Below are 15,165 nucleotides of genomic sequence, written 5' to 3'. Positions count from 1 at the left end.
GTGATTCATAATGGAGAAAGGATGAAAAAAAGCGAAATCCATTTGATCTAAAAAACGTCGTTTATTGTTGACTTTTGTAAAGGAAATTAATACGTGTTTAGCCTCCCTAAATTTGAGCTTTACAATAGAAACTAGACTGCCTTTCTATTGTAACAAAATTCTGATATTATTCAGAAATAAATTGTTTTTAAGTTTAGACTTATTTCAGAGTAAATTTTGTTATTTGTTTGTCTTTGGTTAAATAAATTTCAATATGCTGACATTTTAGAAATCAGATGACATTTAAAATCACTGTCCTTGATAAAAAAAAAATATATTAATATTTGTTAATATATTAGTCAATGTCATGTTATTGATTTATTTAGCGCCACCTTGCCAATAATCGTCTGCTTCAAACGCAAGAATGTTTAAATTGTTTGCCTTGTTTGTGTCACTTTTAGTTTTAAAACAGGTTCCTGAATCAAATTCAAAGAATAACTGCTGGTCTTTTTATCATTTCTGCTTAACTTAATTTAAGACATGTGACGATGAATAGTGAACAGATTTAATTACAATTTTAGCAAAACAATCTGGGAGTCACTGCGCAAATGTCTTTGTTAAACTAGACAGGATGTGTGCTTGAATGCATAAATACTAACTAATGACTAAATGGAAATTTGGCAGTTGTGTTTAGGTGGGCCATTCTCAAAAATAGATAAAAATATATCCTGTTAAAGTTAATTGGTGTTCAGGTGGATGCCTCCTCCAATGATCTAAATGCCAGGACTTAGTGTGCTTGAACAGCTATAAAATAAACATATGACGCAGTACGTAATGGAGATTTGGCGGTTATGTTCTATTTAAGCCATCCTAAATAATGAATATAAAATATGTCAAGCTGAAGATCTTTATATATATATATATATATATATATATATATATATATATATATATATATATATATATATATATATATATATATATATATATATATATATACATGTAGTGTTCATGCGAACGCTTCTGCCAATGGAATTGCCTGACAAATCCATATTTAACGTTTTGACAACTTTTTTTTGTCTTGAAACGAGCCAAGTTTTGTGAAAATCCATGGAAACCAGTTACAGTCGAACCCCGTTGGCTCGAACTCGCATGGCTCGAATTCCTCATTGTCACAAACAGGATGTAAACACTGATTTCTATTTTCTAAAGGCTAGCATTCCCGCTTGTCTCGAATATTCCGAGGCCTGAGTTATTTTAGCCAGTTCGAGCCAACGAGGTTTGACTGTATATAAGACTGCTGACAAAAAAAATAGATGGTAGATTTTTATATCTAAGTTCAGTTAGTAACGGTTTAAGCCATAAAACGTTAATTTTCGAACAGAAATATGAAAATCTACCATTCTTTTTTTTTGTCGCCAATCTTATATCATTGGTTTGCAGATATTTACGCAAAAATGTGCTCCTTCCAACACAAAAAAGTTGTAAAAATGGAATATCTGTGAGAGTGCAGCTTTAACACATTAGTAAGTCTGTTAAGTCATGGATGGTCAGTTATGTCATTTATTGGTCTTTTTCCCTTCTGTTTTTATCTGTACTTCCCAGTGAGATATAAAGCTATACATACAATATAGCCATGTCATTCAAATTTAGCCATACAAAAAGTGGAAAAACATGTAGAACAGAATGAAGTTTTAAATTATGCGGGGCGGGGGGGGGGGGGTGCACCTCGCCTCTTCCTGGACCCTCTAGTGTACCTGGTATTAAATAACTTAAATGTTCTGTTATTCTTATTTATCTTTCGAATCCCCAGACACTGTCATAGTATCAGTTGTACGAGTAGGGAACTCGAAAGTTGAATAAGGATAACTAAACATTTGAGTTATGTTTCAGAAAACGCTACATGATGCTTTTTATAAAAATGTACTAACATAATTATGCTTAGTCGGCTACATAAGACAAGACTGTCAATTCCTAGTATTGTTTGCCAATTTAATATACTGTCACTGAATATCGTAAATATACAAATGAAAACAAAAGTGGAATTTACTTTTCATTTATCATTATCACCTATTACAATTATTGACACATCTAAAGATATACGAATGTTATTAAATCTAACAATATATTTCATTATTTTTCTTAAATATAAATTCCGAACTGTAACTGAAGAAAACGATTAAAATTACCTTAAATTACTTTCTGTCCGCCATAGCTGGATCAGGTCGACAGTACTTCTACACAGCCCGAACGCTCAACATCCAGTGCGGGCGGAAGCGGTCGTAGGCGTGGCTAATTACGTCACTCGGGTCACTCGGGTCGGTATGACTAAAATAGTACGATTACATGGTGTGTTACTATGTATGGCAGTAAAGTCGACTTTATAACCGTCACTGAGTTTTCCTCTCTACATATGACTCATTTTAAACATAAGATAAATTAATTTGAAGAATGACAACTTAACATCAACCATAATAGTTATTTTGTTATTGTTGTTTTTTTTTTGATAAAATAAATAAAGTGTTGATGCCATATGAAACATAGTGAGCATAGGTATAACTATGATTAATATCATCAACGGGGTCTTTTATTCTTCTACAGAAGAAATTACAAATACATTTACATGACATTCCTCAAAACTAAATAAATGAGGCCAAGCTATCAGTCGAAATACATTGATGTAGTTTCGCAAAATCATTAACATCAATTATTAACAATACTCAATAATTAAAATTCTTCAGATTGCTTTATTTCAACTATGTCTGTATTAGTGTCTCATTTACTTCAAATGTATGGCTCATTGAAAAGGTTTTATTCAAGGTAACGCATATCCGGTTGCAATAACAAGGCGAAATCATATTAATAGAGCATGTTAAACGTACGTCCCGTCTTTAAACTAAAGTGCATTGTGACTGTTATTTATTACGCCTAAATGTAAGAAACAAAATAATGCAATGTAATACCAACCGAATCGATCTGGTTTTATCTCCCTGTTGTGTTTATCAGTTCAGTATATATTAATGTTTCACGCAATACTGTATTAACTCGTATAAAGTTACAGCTATTTCATACAGGTTCCCTTCTTCTTATAACCAATTTGTAAATAACGAGTTCTATTGCGTGTTTTGATTTGAATAAACGTAACTTCCTCTTTGGAACTGCGTCGTTCATTTGAGGCACTTGCATAGTGCATACAAGTTAAGGCACGATACTTTTTTTTTCACTGTATGCGTGTCTTGTTATCTTCCCTTAAGACTTGTATTAATTTGCTACCTTACAAATAATATTATTGTCTCACGTGACAAGTTTCAATTTTAAATCAAAGGTAACACTGATGTTGCAACAATTTAATTTCATATGTCAAACCATACCGCAACCGTATGTGGTCACATGTGTATATTACATGGTGTGTATGGCAGTTAAGTCGACTTTTTAACTTTCACTGAAATTTCTTCTCTATACATGACTCATTTTAAACGTATCAAATTAAAATTAATTTCAACAATGGCAACGTAATATCAACCATAATAGTTTTTTCTGTTTTTGTTTTTTTTAATAAAATAAAAACAGTTTTGATGCCATATGAAATATAGTCAGCATAGGTATAATTATGATTAATATGAACAACGGTCTTTCATTCTTCTTCAAAGAGTCCATATGTACTACCTCACCTATTATTAAAGTGCAATACGTTACAGGGCATTATGTATTATTATACAAAGGGAGACTAATACTAAATCTTGGTATTTGTCTATATTTAGTAACAAGACAATGTGCCCTAATGAGTTGTGTTTTCTTGTAAGTAGGCAGTACAAAACATTACCACTCCATAATGCACCTAGAATAAAACTTACAAAGCTGTATGCACTGGTATGTTTTCTTCTTTTTCAAGATGAGCTGTTTACCTGAATTGGCAATCAAAATCTACTGTTAAACATTTGGACGAGAATGTGCAATTTATACTTCAAGTTTTCATAAGATGTGTAGCATAACACGCCGATAGTTTAATTCATATTTTCAATCGTGCGATATATAATAAAGAGTTATGTATGACCACCAGCAATGAATAGGATCCTGTTTGTACTCAAGATAATTATATCCGACCATCACGAAACTTGGACAATATGTGCAGAATATTGTGCCGCAGCTAGGAATATGTTTATTAAATTCATCAGCTTTGTAGGTCGCTAACGAGTATGATTCATTGTAGTAATAATAGAACAAATTAATCAGACCCATTGTTTAGATTATTTGCTTGGGATATGCAAAATACGTATACAAAATATATTTAGCATGGTTACCATGAGAATGTTTTGTGTTTTGATTGACTGGCAGCTGCGAGGGCTCTGGGCGAAAGTAAATTTGGTCAGTAAGTGAGGTGCGAGTGAAAAGACATGAACGAATGTTTGGGCTTTGGTTAAATAAATCGGAATACGTACCAATGTTTAGTAAGTTATATTTTGTAACATTTTTGTTTTTTATAAATGAAGTTAATCTACAATATATAACGGAAAGGTTAGTTAAGGCAATTTTTGATAGCTACAAAACTTCAGAGCATTTTCGTAACTTTAAGTATTTTGAATGTCCTGAAAATACTCTGTAAACATCTATTTGCTATGTTAATTGCATTATTTGGATTATTATTGTGTATGATGTATGTGTCTTGATTATTGTGTTTGGGTTATTTCAGATAACCGTTCATACGTTCATACGTTCCGTTCATACGTTCCAACGTCCCTTAGCGTTCAATTACGTTCTGTTATGCTGACTGATTGACTTTTTGGTTGTATGGAATAAATGTGAACGAGTATATTACAACGAGTTCCGGTTTATTATGTGAAAAAGCAGATCCCGCGGTTTAGTGACTTTGAAACCGCGACAAATATCACGGCCATGTCGCCCAGTCACATCAGAGTACTGACCCTTAAATTGCTTTAATTATGAAACCGTTTGTTGTCTGAGCTGTTACTCAATGAGCATCAGTTTTTCACATAAATAATCAGACCGATCATTAACATACTTAAACAATATATGTTTGCACAGAATGACTCGGCTAAGTTAAAAAAAACAGCTTTGTCGCCTTCAGACTTGGCCCTTAAATAGCTTAAATTACACAAACTTCATGTTGTCTGTGCTGTTACTCGATATCCGTTTGACCGATCATTCTCAATGTCAGACAATATGTGTATGGGCAGATATCTCGGTCAAGTATAAACACAGCTATGTCGCCCCTGTCACTTCATAGTTATGGTCCTTGAAATGCCCACACTGTCCACGCTGTAAATCGAGACTCTTTTTGCCGTACATCGCCAAACGTGGATCACATGTATATATTATATTAAGAGCTCTAGTCATTACAGAGTTAGGGCCCTTAAATTGCTTCGAAACACAAACATTATGTGTTTGCGTTGTGTCCCATTGATTTTTTGATCGTTCATCTTCAAACCTGGAAAACATATGTATTGACATAATATCTTAGCCAAGCAAGATAACCAGCTATGTCGTAACAGTCACGCCAGAGCTAAGGCCATTGAATTGCTTAAAGTAAACATGTGTATGTGCTCTCTGTGTGTTACTTACGACCGATCATCACCAAACTTCGGGAACGGCATTGGTTTAGTATTTCCTTAGTAATCCTTGTACAATCGCAACTTTCTAAAATAACTTTTCTTTTCAACCCGATTAACTAGATACTGTGAAATCATTTATGTTCGTGGGCATGAAATTTCGTGGTTTGCCGAAAAAAAAAATTCGTGGGTACTTAAATTCGTGGGTTTTCATTTTTGAAAAAAAAAAATCGAAGATGCGATCGTCCTAGATCGTCTGCATAATATCCACGCGCTGGCCCGTGATTTCCGTCTTCTACGTCACTCGGTTTATGACACTCGCTAATGTGGTACGACATGCCAATTAGTGCATATACCCATGTCACTTATCGATTTAATTGGGAATAAAGGTAATAAAAGAAGATGTACCCTGATCATAAATACAGATAGGGGAAGCCATTTAATGCTAATTAAGAATTTTGCAAACTGTGAAAACACCGAAAAGGTGCGTATATTGTCACTTTTTGGAAACTAGATCTATAGTTTTCTTTCTTTAAAGATATATTACCGATGGTAACAAAAAACGCAGAATGCAATTCATTTGTTTAAAAATGCAATAAACCTGTAAATAACTGATGTTTGTAAGCAAATTGCACACAATCAAGACTCGACAAAAAGACTTTTGAGATTTGATTAGGACGTTTGACAATAAGGCACAATACACTTAATACACAATTTAAACTATACATGTTTATAGTGAAATGATTCTGTAAATCGTCTGTATTGTAGAGAGCCCGTGGCCTACATGAATATCGATAGATTTGTGTAACAGTAATTTGCGAAGCGATTCAGAACAGAGATTTTATCTTATACCCTCAGTTTTTCTTGACACCTGTATCACATCACGTCTAAATTGGTGTATAAACATATATTTTTTTCGACTATTAATCGATCACGGAGGTACGTGTTTATACACCGACATCGACATCAACGTGATATATGACGTCAGAATAACTTCATATCATAACCCCTATGAAACGATATTTATACACCGACATCGACATCAACGTGATATATGACGTCAGAATAACTTCATATCATAACCACTATTTATCGATATTTATACACCGACATCGACATCAACGTGATATATGACGTCAGAATAACTTCATATCATAACCACTATGTATCGATATTTAAACACCGACATCGGCATCACCGTGATATATGACGTCAGAATAACTTTATACCATAACCCCTATGTATCGATGTTTATTCACCGACATCGACATCAACGTGATATATGACGTCAGAATAACATTATACCATAACCCCTATGTATCGATATTTATACACCGACATCGGCATCAACGTGATATATGACGTCAGAATAACTTTATACCATAACCCCTATGTATCGATAAATTTCAACTGTGGCACCCATATAAACAATAACAGGAAAATGTTGGTAATTAGGTGTAGTACGTAATGCTACTCAATTGGCCGAAAACGTAGATTACATTCTCAATTCAATAAGATTAAACTTACTTAATAATCGTACTTTTCACAAGTCATGCGACTCTACCTTTAGGAATTGCACCTACTCGTTAATTCGTTGATCACATCCCTGAAATGTGGACAATAATGATTTAATATTCAATTAAACGATATACATTTGTATAATAATTTACTTGATTAATTTATCTCTAAATAAATTATATTAATGAATGAAATTCAATTAAAAAAATCGAGTGGATTGGCGGACAACGTTCAATAACAATAAATATAAAAAGAAATCACCGAATAAAATATTCCTACAGCACATAAGACACACAACTTAACACTCGGAAGGCATATTTGTAAATATTGGGCGGCTAATGAACCCAATCCGTTACATTTTAACGTTGGCTGCGTATGTTTCCATCTAAAGACAATATTTGTTTCGACGTGTTCATAGAAAAACATGCACGTGTGTATGGGGACCAACACATCGATCGAAAGACAAATTAATGCATCCATTTTGGGCTATGTCTCTGTAACAGACTCTTAAGTATAGCGAAAAATCTATAAAAAACATACCCGGATCGACATTTATATGTGTGGTCACGTGACAAAAGTTTTTTCATCACCCGTGAATAGTGGCACCGACAAACGTATTGAAATGTGTTTGATAAGACCTAAAAATAAATTGTGTGGTTCGGGTCCGACCCCACCTGGAAAATACCGCCGACCCTACTTTTTCTTTGGTGGGACTTGCCATTTTGTGCCCGGTACGGAACTGTACGGTACTGTACGGGCGTATGATTGGCGCGTCGCAAAAAAGATAAGTTGTGCGAAACGCTACACAACGTGGACACCAATTCCGCCGTCGAAAACATCGTAAAAACGGCGTGTGGTCGCCATAACACTCAAGAACGTCGGGAGTTTCAGCTCATAACGACATTCCTATCGTACAGTTCATCGGGGAATTCTCCGACTTTTCGTTCTTCATAGTAAGGTATATACAATGGAACAAAATGTCTCTGTATAATAGTTTAAATTTTCCCAAACATAAGATTGAATGCCGTCTAATTTTAATATACCTCACCTACCACTGCAGGACAAGGCATGACCCTTTTCACTTGTCATGTTTTTTATCTAAAGATGCAATCATAAAAAAGTGAATTTATTTTAAACTGGGATTGAAACCTGGGTCTGTTGCCATTTGTACAGTTTATAAAATATTCCTAACTTGACTTCTTGGAGAATGGCAGAGAAATGTTTCTGAGATGCTGAAGCAGGTCAGTATTAACATTTAATTATCAATATGTTTTCTTTCGGAAGATGTGTAACGAATGACAACGAAACTCGGCTAGCTCAGTTGGGAGAGCGCCGGTCTATCAATTAAAGGGTTTGTTTATTCAAGAATATTAAAGTCACCGAATGTTTAGCCCCAGCAATGTCCAAATATAACTGAAATACTGTTTAAAAGAGGACAAAAACAAAGCAAACAAACCTGTACCAAACTAAAAACCTAAAAAAAACCTACCTACCCTACCTATTTTGGGGGACCGTGTTACCCTAACCACACAATGTATTTTTAGGCCTTACCGTCAAAGCACTTCAACGTCAAACTTGCAAATGGATTTCCACCACAAACGTCAAATTGTTAACTTTGATTGGTTGGAGAATTCCGGATCATGAAGAAGTCGTAATAACTTTCGTTGTAGTTTATCAGTATACATATATATGTGAGTGGTAAGGAGAACATACTGTATATTCTCTTTTAACTTAGAATGATTATAGTGCTTTGGAAATTCGTTTACAAAATTATCAACGCCCCTGTACTGCTCCCCCAAGACCGAAAGGTAAGAACCAAGTATTGGTTCAGAATAAATTATCAAAGTCCCTGTACAACTCCCCCATGACCGAAAGGTAAGAACCAATATTGGGTCAGAATAAATTAACCACGTCCCTGTACAACTCCCCAAAGACCGAAAGGTAAGAACCAAGTTTTGGGTCAGAATAAATTATCAACGTCCCTCTACAACTCCCCCAAGACCGAAAGGTAAGAACCAAGTATTGGGTCAGAATAAATTATCAACGTCCCTGTACTACTCCCCCAAGACCGAACGGTAAGAAACAAGTATTGGGTCAAAATAAATTATCAACGTCCCTGTACAACTCCCCCAAGACTGAAACGTAAGAACCAAGTATTGGGTCAGAATAAATTATCAACGTCCCTGTACTACTTCCCCAAGACCGAAAGGTAAGAACCAAGTATTGGGTCAGAATAAATTATCAACGTCCCTGTACTACTCCCCCAAGACCGAACGGTAAGAACCAAGTATTGGTTCAGAATAAATTATCAACGTCCCTGTACTACTCCCCCAAGACCGAACGGTAAAACCAAGTATTGGGTCAGAATAAATTATCAACGTCCCTGTACTACTCCCCCAAGACCGAACGGTAAGAAACAAGTATTGGGTCAGAATAAATTATCAACGTCCCTGTACTACTTCCCCAAGACCGAAACGTAAGAACCAAGTATTGGGTCAAAATAAATTATCAACGTCCCTGTACAACTCCCCCAAGACTGAAACGTAAGAACCAAGTATTGGGTCAGAATAAATTATCAACGTCCCTGTACTACTGCCCCAAGACTGAAACGTAAGAACCAAGTATTGGGTCAGAATAAATTATCAACGTCCCTGTACTACTTCCCCAAGACCGAAACGTAAGAACCAAGTATTGGGTCAGAATAAATTATCAACGTCCCTGTACTACTCCCCCAAGACCGAACGGTAAGAACCAAGTATTGGTTCAGAATAAATTATCAACGTCCCTGTACTACTCCCCCAAGACCGAACGGTAAAACCAAGTATTGGGTCAGAATAAATTATCAACGTCCCTGTACTACTCCCCCAAGACCGGAAGGTAAGAACCAAGTATTGGGTCAGAATAAATTATCAACGTCCCTGTACTACTCCCCCAAGACCGAACGGTAAAACCAAGTATTGGGTCAGAATAAATTATCAACGTCCCTGTACTACTCCCCCAAGACCGAAACGTAAGAACCAAGTATTGGGTCAGAATAAATTATCAACGTCCCTGTACTACTCCCCCAAGACCGAACGGTAAGAACCAAGTATTGGTTCAGAATAAATTATCAACGTCCCTGTACTACTCCCCCAAGACCGAACGGTAAAACCAAGTATTGGGTCAGAATAAATTATCAACGTCCCTGTACTACTCCCCCAAGACCGGAAGGTAAGAACCAAGTATTGGGTCAGAATAAATTATCAACGTCCCTGTACTACTTCCCCAAGACCGAAACGTAAGAACCAAGTATTGGGTCAAAATAAATTATCAACGTCCCTGTACAACTCCCCCAAGACTGAAACGTAAGAACCAAGTATTGGGTCAGAATAAATTATCAACGTCCCTGTACTACTGCCCCAAGACTGAAACGTAAGAACCAAGTATTGGGTCAGAATAAATTATCAACGTCCCTGTACTACTTCCCCAAGACCGAAACGTAAGAACCAAGTATTGGGTCAGAATAAATTATCAACGTCCCTGTACTACTCCCCCAAGACCGAAACGTAAGAACTAAGTATTGGGTCAGAATAAATTATCAACGTCCCTGTACTACTTCCCCAAGACCGAAACGTAAGAACCAAGTATTGGGTCAGAATAAATTATCAACGTCCCTGTACTACTTCCCCAAGACCGAAACGTAAGAACTAAGTATTGGGTCAAAATAAATTATCAACGTCCCTGTACTACTCCCCCAAGACTGAAAGGTAAGAACCAAGTATTGGGTCAGAATAAATTATCAACGTCCCTGTACTACTTCCCCAAGACCGAAACGTAAGAACCAAGTATTGGGTCAGAATAAATTATCAACGTCCCTGTACTACTTCCCCAAGACCGAAACGTAAGAACCAAGTATTGGGTCAGAATAAATTATCAACGTCCCTGTACTACTTCCCCAAGACCGAAACGTAAGAACCAAGTATTGGGTCAAAATAAATTATCAACGTCCCTGTACTACTTCCCCAAGACCGAAACGTAAGAACCAAGTATTGGGTCAAAATAAATTATCAACGTCCCTGTACTACTTCCCCAAGACTGAAAGGTAAGAACCAAGTATTGGGTCAAAATAAATTATCAACGTCCCTGTACTACTTCCCCAAGACCGAAACGTAAGAACCAAGTATTGGGTCAAAATAAATTATCAACGTCCCTGTACTACTTCCCCAAGACCGAAACGTAAGAACCAAGTATTGGGTCAAAATAAATTATCAACGTCCCTGTACTACTTCCCCAAGACCGAAACGTAAGAACCAAGTATTGGGTCAGAATAAATTATCAACGTCCCTGTACTACTTCCCCAAGACCGAAACGTAAGAACCAAGTATTGGGTCAAAATAAATTATCAACGTCCCTGTACAACTCCCGAAGACCGAACGGTAAGAACCAAGTATTGGGTCAAAATAAATTATCAACGTCCCTGTACTACTTCCCCAAGACCGAAACGTAAGAACCAAGTATTGGGTCAAAATAAATTATCAACGTCCCTGTACTACTCCCCCAAGACCGAAACGTAAGAACCAAGTATTGGGTCAGAATAAATTATCAACGTCCCTGTACAACTCCCCAAGACCGAAACGTAAGAACCAAGTATTGGGTCAGAATAAATTATCAACGTCCCTGTACTACTTCCCCAAGACCGAAACGTAAGAACCAAGTATTGGGTCAAAATAAATTATCAACGTCCCTGTACAACTCCCCAAGACCGAACGGTAAGAACCAAGTATTGGGTCAGAATAAATGTTCAATACTGAACGACGATGTATGAAACAATAATGGGCAACAAAACAGGATACAAATTAGTATTTTTTCGACGGAATATGTACTTTTCCAGTCGCAAAATAAACAAGCAAATTCATTGAATTGTTATCCCACGCCCCATTGGCAATGTATTTGGAAAGAAAATCAAGTGGTGGCGACATTCCAACGGAAACATGCAATATGTCTGCAGAGTGAGCGACTTTTATGAACGTTGACATGAGAAATGAGTTTCTTTTCAATTGTTTGTTAGTGAAGCATTTAGATTTTATCTTGTAACCCAGTTTTAACCCCACGTTAACCGATTTAAAACTTATAAAATATTTCAAATAAGCAAATATTGTTATTAATTTCTATGAACATAGGACCATAAATATTGCAAAAATATAACCTATTTTAAAGCGTTCTAAAGGTGTTTTTTCTCAGATTAGACCGATTGACCTAGTTTTTGACTTACGTGACTTAGTTTCAAATTAATCCCAGATGTTATCGTATCAAACATTCTGATAAAGTTTCATGAAGATTGGAGCGGATATATATTGCCTCTGTTTGTTCCCAAGATTTCTCTTAAGATTTGACCTAATTACCTAGTTTTTTTACGCCATGTGACCCATATTTACCGTCTACCAAGATTACATCAAGGGGAACATTCTGACCAAAGTTAATACAAAGTATGTCCAATCCATACCAATATTTGGTTCCGGACATGATTTGACATAGTGACCAGGATTCTGACATCATTTGACCGAGTTTCAAACGAGTCAATGATTATATCAAGGAATACACTCTGATCAAACTTCATAAATATTTGTGGCCACGTAGCTATAAATCATTATTTATTGTTTTTGTACTCATTGATATCTACAATATAGTGTTTAACCGCGGATGTATGGTCTCTAATGCGTCCAATAAGGGAATCTTTCATACCGAAATTTTGAGAGTGGAGGGGGGGGGGGGGGGGGGCATGCACATGAGTTAAGAAGGGCTTGTCAAATTTCAGGAGGCCCGTCTCCTCGCCATCCTATCCTTTACGGCACATGGTGACGTTTCAGTACGTATCCGTGCATAAGAGAGGAGTAATACAATGTTCCTCACTTAAGAACATGTATGTATTTATTTCTGGATATATTTACTTAAAGACCTTGAAGTTTTTATTTGTATTGTATTATTACATGTAATTAGGTCATACAACCATGTTCCATAAATACATGAACATATTCGATCTCACCCATAATTGTGTTTATCGCGGTATATGTATGTTATGCTGCGTTCCATTTCTTCTTTAAGAGAGAATTTTTTTTTATCTATCTACCTTACAGGCGGGATCTTGACGGGGGAAAATCAGCCATCTGCCGGGTTAAGGCTTTATTTGTTGATATGTCATCCTAAAACTGTCCATTTACCACTACTAAATAAAGCACCACAGAACGCCCAGAATGCATAATTGTTTTAAAAAATCACATGCGGGGTGCCTCCGAACCCCCAAACTACAATTATGAATCCACATGATAAGTGGGCTAGCTACGCCCTTGATGGTTAGTACTCAATAAAGCACCTAAGAACTCCCAGAATGCATCAGAAAGAACCATGGTTTTCAGAGTTTTCCTAAGGGGCCTGCCTCTGGTCCTCCTAGCACAATAATGATTTCATATGAATAGAGGGCTAGCTACGCTCCTGTCTTAGTGGTCGAACACTCTCGTCCATCAAATACAAGCCCCAACAACTCCGAAGAACATCCCTGATTCAAAAACATTTAATTTTTCACACACTATCATTCCAGGTTTTAGTTTCAAATCGGTTTGTAACATCCTAAATAAATTACATTGAGCATTCTATCAAAATAGACTACTACTTTTGCTTAGGTAACTCGATTAAACTATCACTGTAAAATTACAACAACTGCGTACAAATCAACGTTCTAAAAACGAATCCAACATTTAATCAGCAAATGTAGAAACAGAGATCAAATATATGTGTATAATTATCAATTATGAACGATCGATATATCTCTTGCCAAATCCTGGCGCCCCTGTAACATTTATGGATTCGACCATTTTCCCACGCTCATGTCTATAATCCGGTTCAAACCGAATCTAAGGGATTGTCTCAAAATAGGTTTTACCTGTCAACTGAAATCAATGTTTTGTGCAATTAATCCGTGCAACCAATACCTTGCTTGTTAACTTCGTTGTACCGAATACTGAGTGTTTTAACCTTGAAGATAAATATCTTTCTCTTGCTTAAACATAAATAGCTCAAGACTGTAACTGAAGTCATATGCACAAATTCCTTTCTAACTATAGCGGAAAAAGATCCCAGACGGCCAATAAGGCAACTAAAGTACACGTAGTCTGACAAAACTTAAAAAAAAATGGGTATCAAGTAAATATATGAATCTTCCAACAGACTGATGATGAAGAAATCCTACATGGCAATCTGTGTGAATTTTCGGCTAGTCCAATAGATTTACGGCTTGTTCATTTTAATGTCGCCTCTGATGACTTTCTTGTCTCCGTTCGCTTCGGACTATGAGTCTGATTCTGTGCTGCATGAAGGATGCTACAGACGTTTGCAAAGTGCCCTGTGCCCAGTGCCCCCCCCCCCCTCCCCACATTCATAGCAGACGACGTCTCGTCTGAGATGTTGTCCGGCCACAAAACGTTCTACCTTGCGAAAACGTCTGCGAAAAGGCCATTTAAACACACTTTTTTACCACATATTCCTCAATACTATGACTGTTGCTATCATTAATATTAAACTGAAATAAAACTTGAAAATGTTATGATATTTACTGAAAATCATAAAATCAGAAAACTCATTCAACTCCGATAATCCCTGTGTTCACATGTTATCAATAATCATGTCAATGACTCAAGAAACCATAAAAAGAGGGGACATCTCAAACTATTTTTAAATTGACATTACATACCTCAGCATTGTAATTGCTAGCTGCCTGCCAGAAAGGAGTTGGGAGGCGACTTTTGACTTTTCATGGCGAACCTTGGCGTGGTCCTCTGTGCGGCGGATGCGCTTGCCATTATAAGCGTCGATCGCCACCTCGTTCTGTTCACAATCTTATATGGTGTACCAACCGGCTGGAGAAGTATGTGCTTATTATCTTATTCTGATGTGTCAGCTTCTGACCGTAGAGGTTTTGGGCTCGATCCCCAATGTGATATATTGTGAGAAGAGTGAGAGTGGTCAAGTGGTATAGGTCTCCGCTTATGACCATAGAGGTTTTGGGTTCGATCCCCAATGTGATATATTGTGAGAAGGGTGAGAGTGGTCAAGTGGTATAGGTGTCCGC

General features: G+C 36.6%; 1 protein-coding gene across 2 annotated transcripts in view; it reads right to left on the bottom strand.

Moving 5' to 3' along the window:
- Positions 1–2,290, bottom strand: part of LOC128234762 (uncharacterized) — a 64,464-nt gene extending 62,174 nt beyond the window's left edge. For both annotated transcript variants that reach the window (XM_052949258.1, XM_052949259.1), the window contains exon 1: positions 2,169–2,290. The gene's annotated coding sequence lies outside the window, so the exon portion shown is untranslated. The remainder of the gene's footprint in view (positions 1–2,168) is intronic.
- Between the last annotated feature and the right edge of the window lie 12,875 nt (positions 2,291–15,165).

Source organism: Mya arenaria, chromosome 5 (assembly GCF_026914265.1).
Source record: "Mya arenaria isolate MELC-2E11 chromosome 5, ASM2691426v1".
Lineage (NCBI taxonomy): Eukaryota > Metazoa > Mollusca > Bivalvia > Myida > Myidae > Mya > Mya arenaria.
The sequence above is the reverse complement of the archived record's forward strand: the minus strand, read 5'-3'. Positions and strand labels throughout refer to the sequence as shown.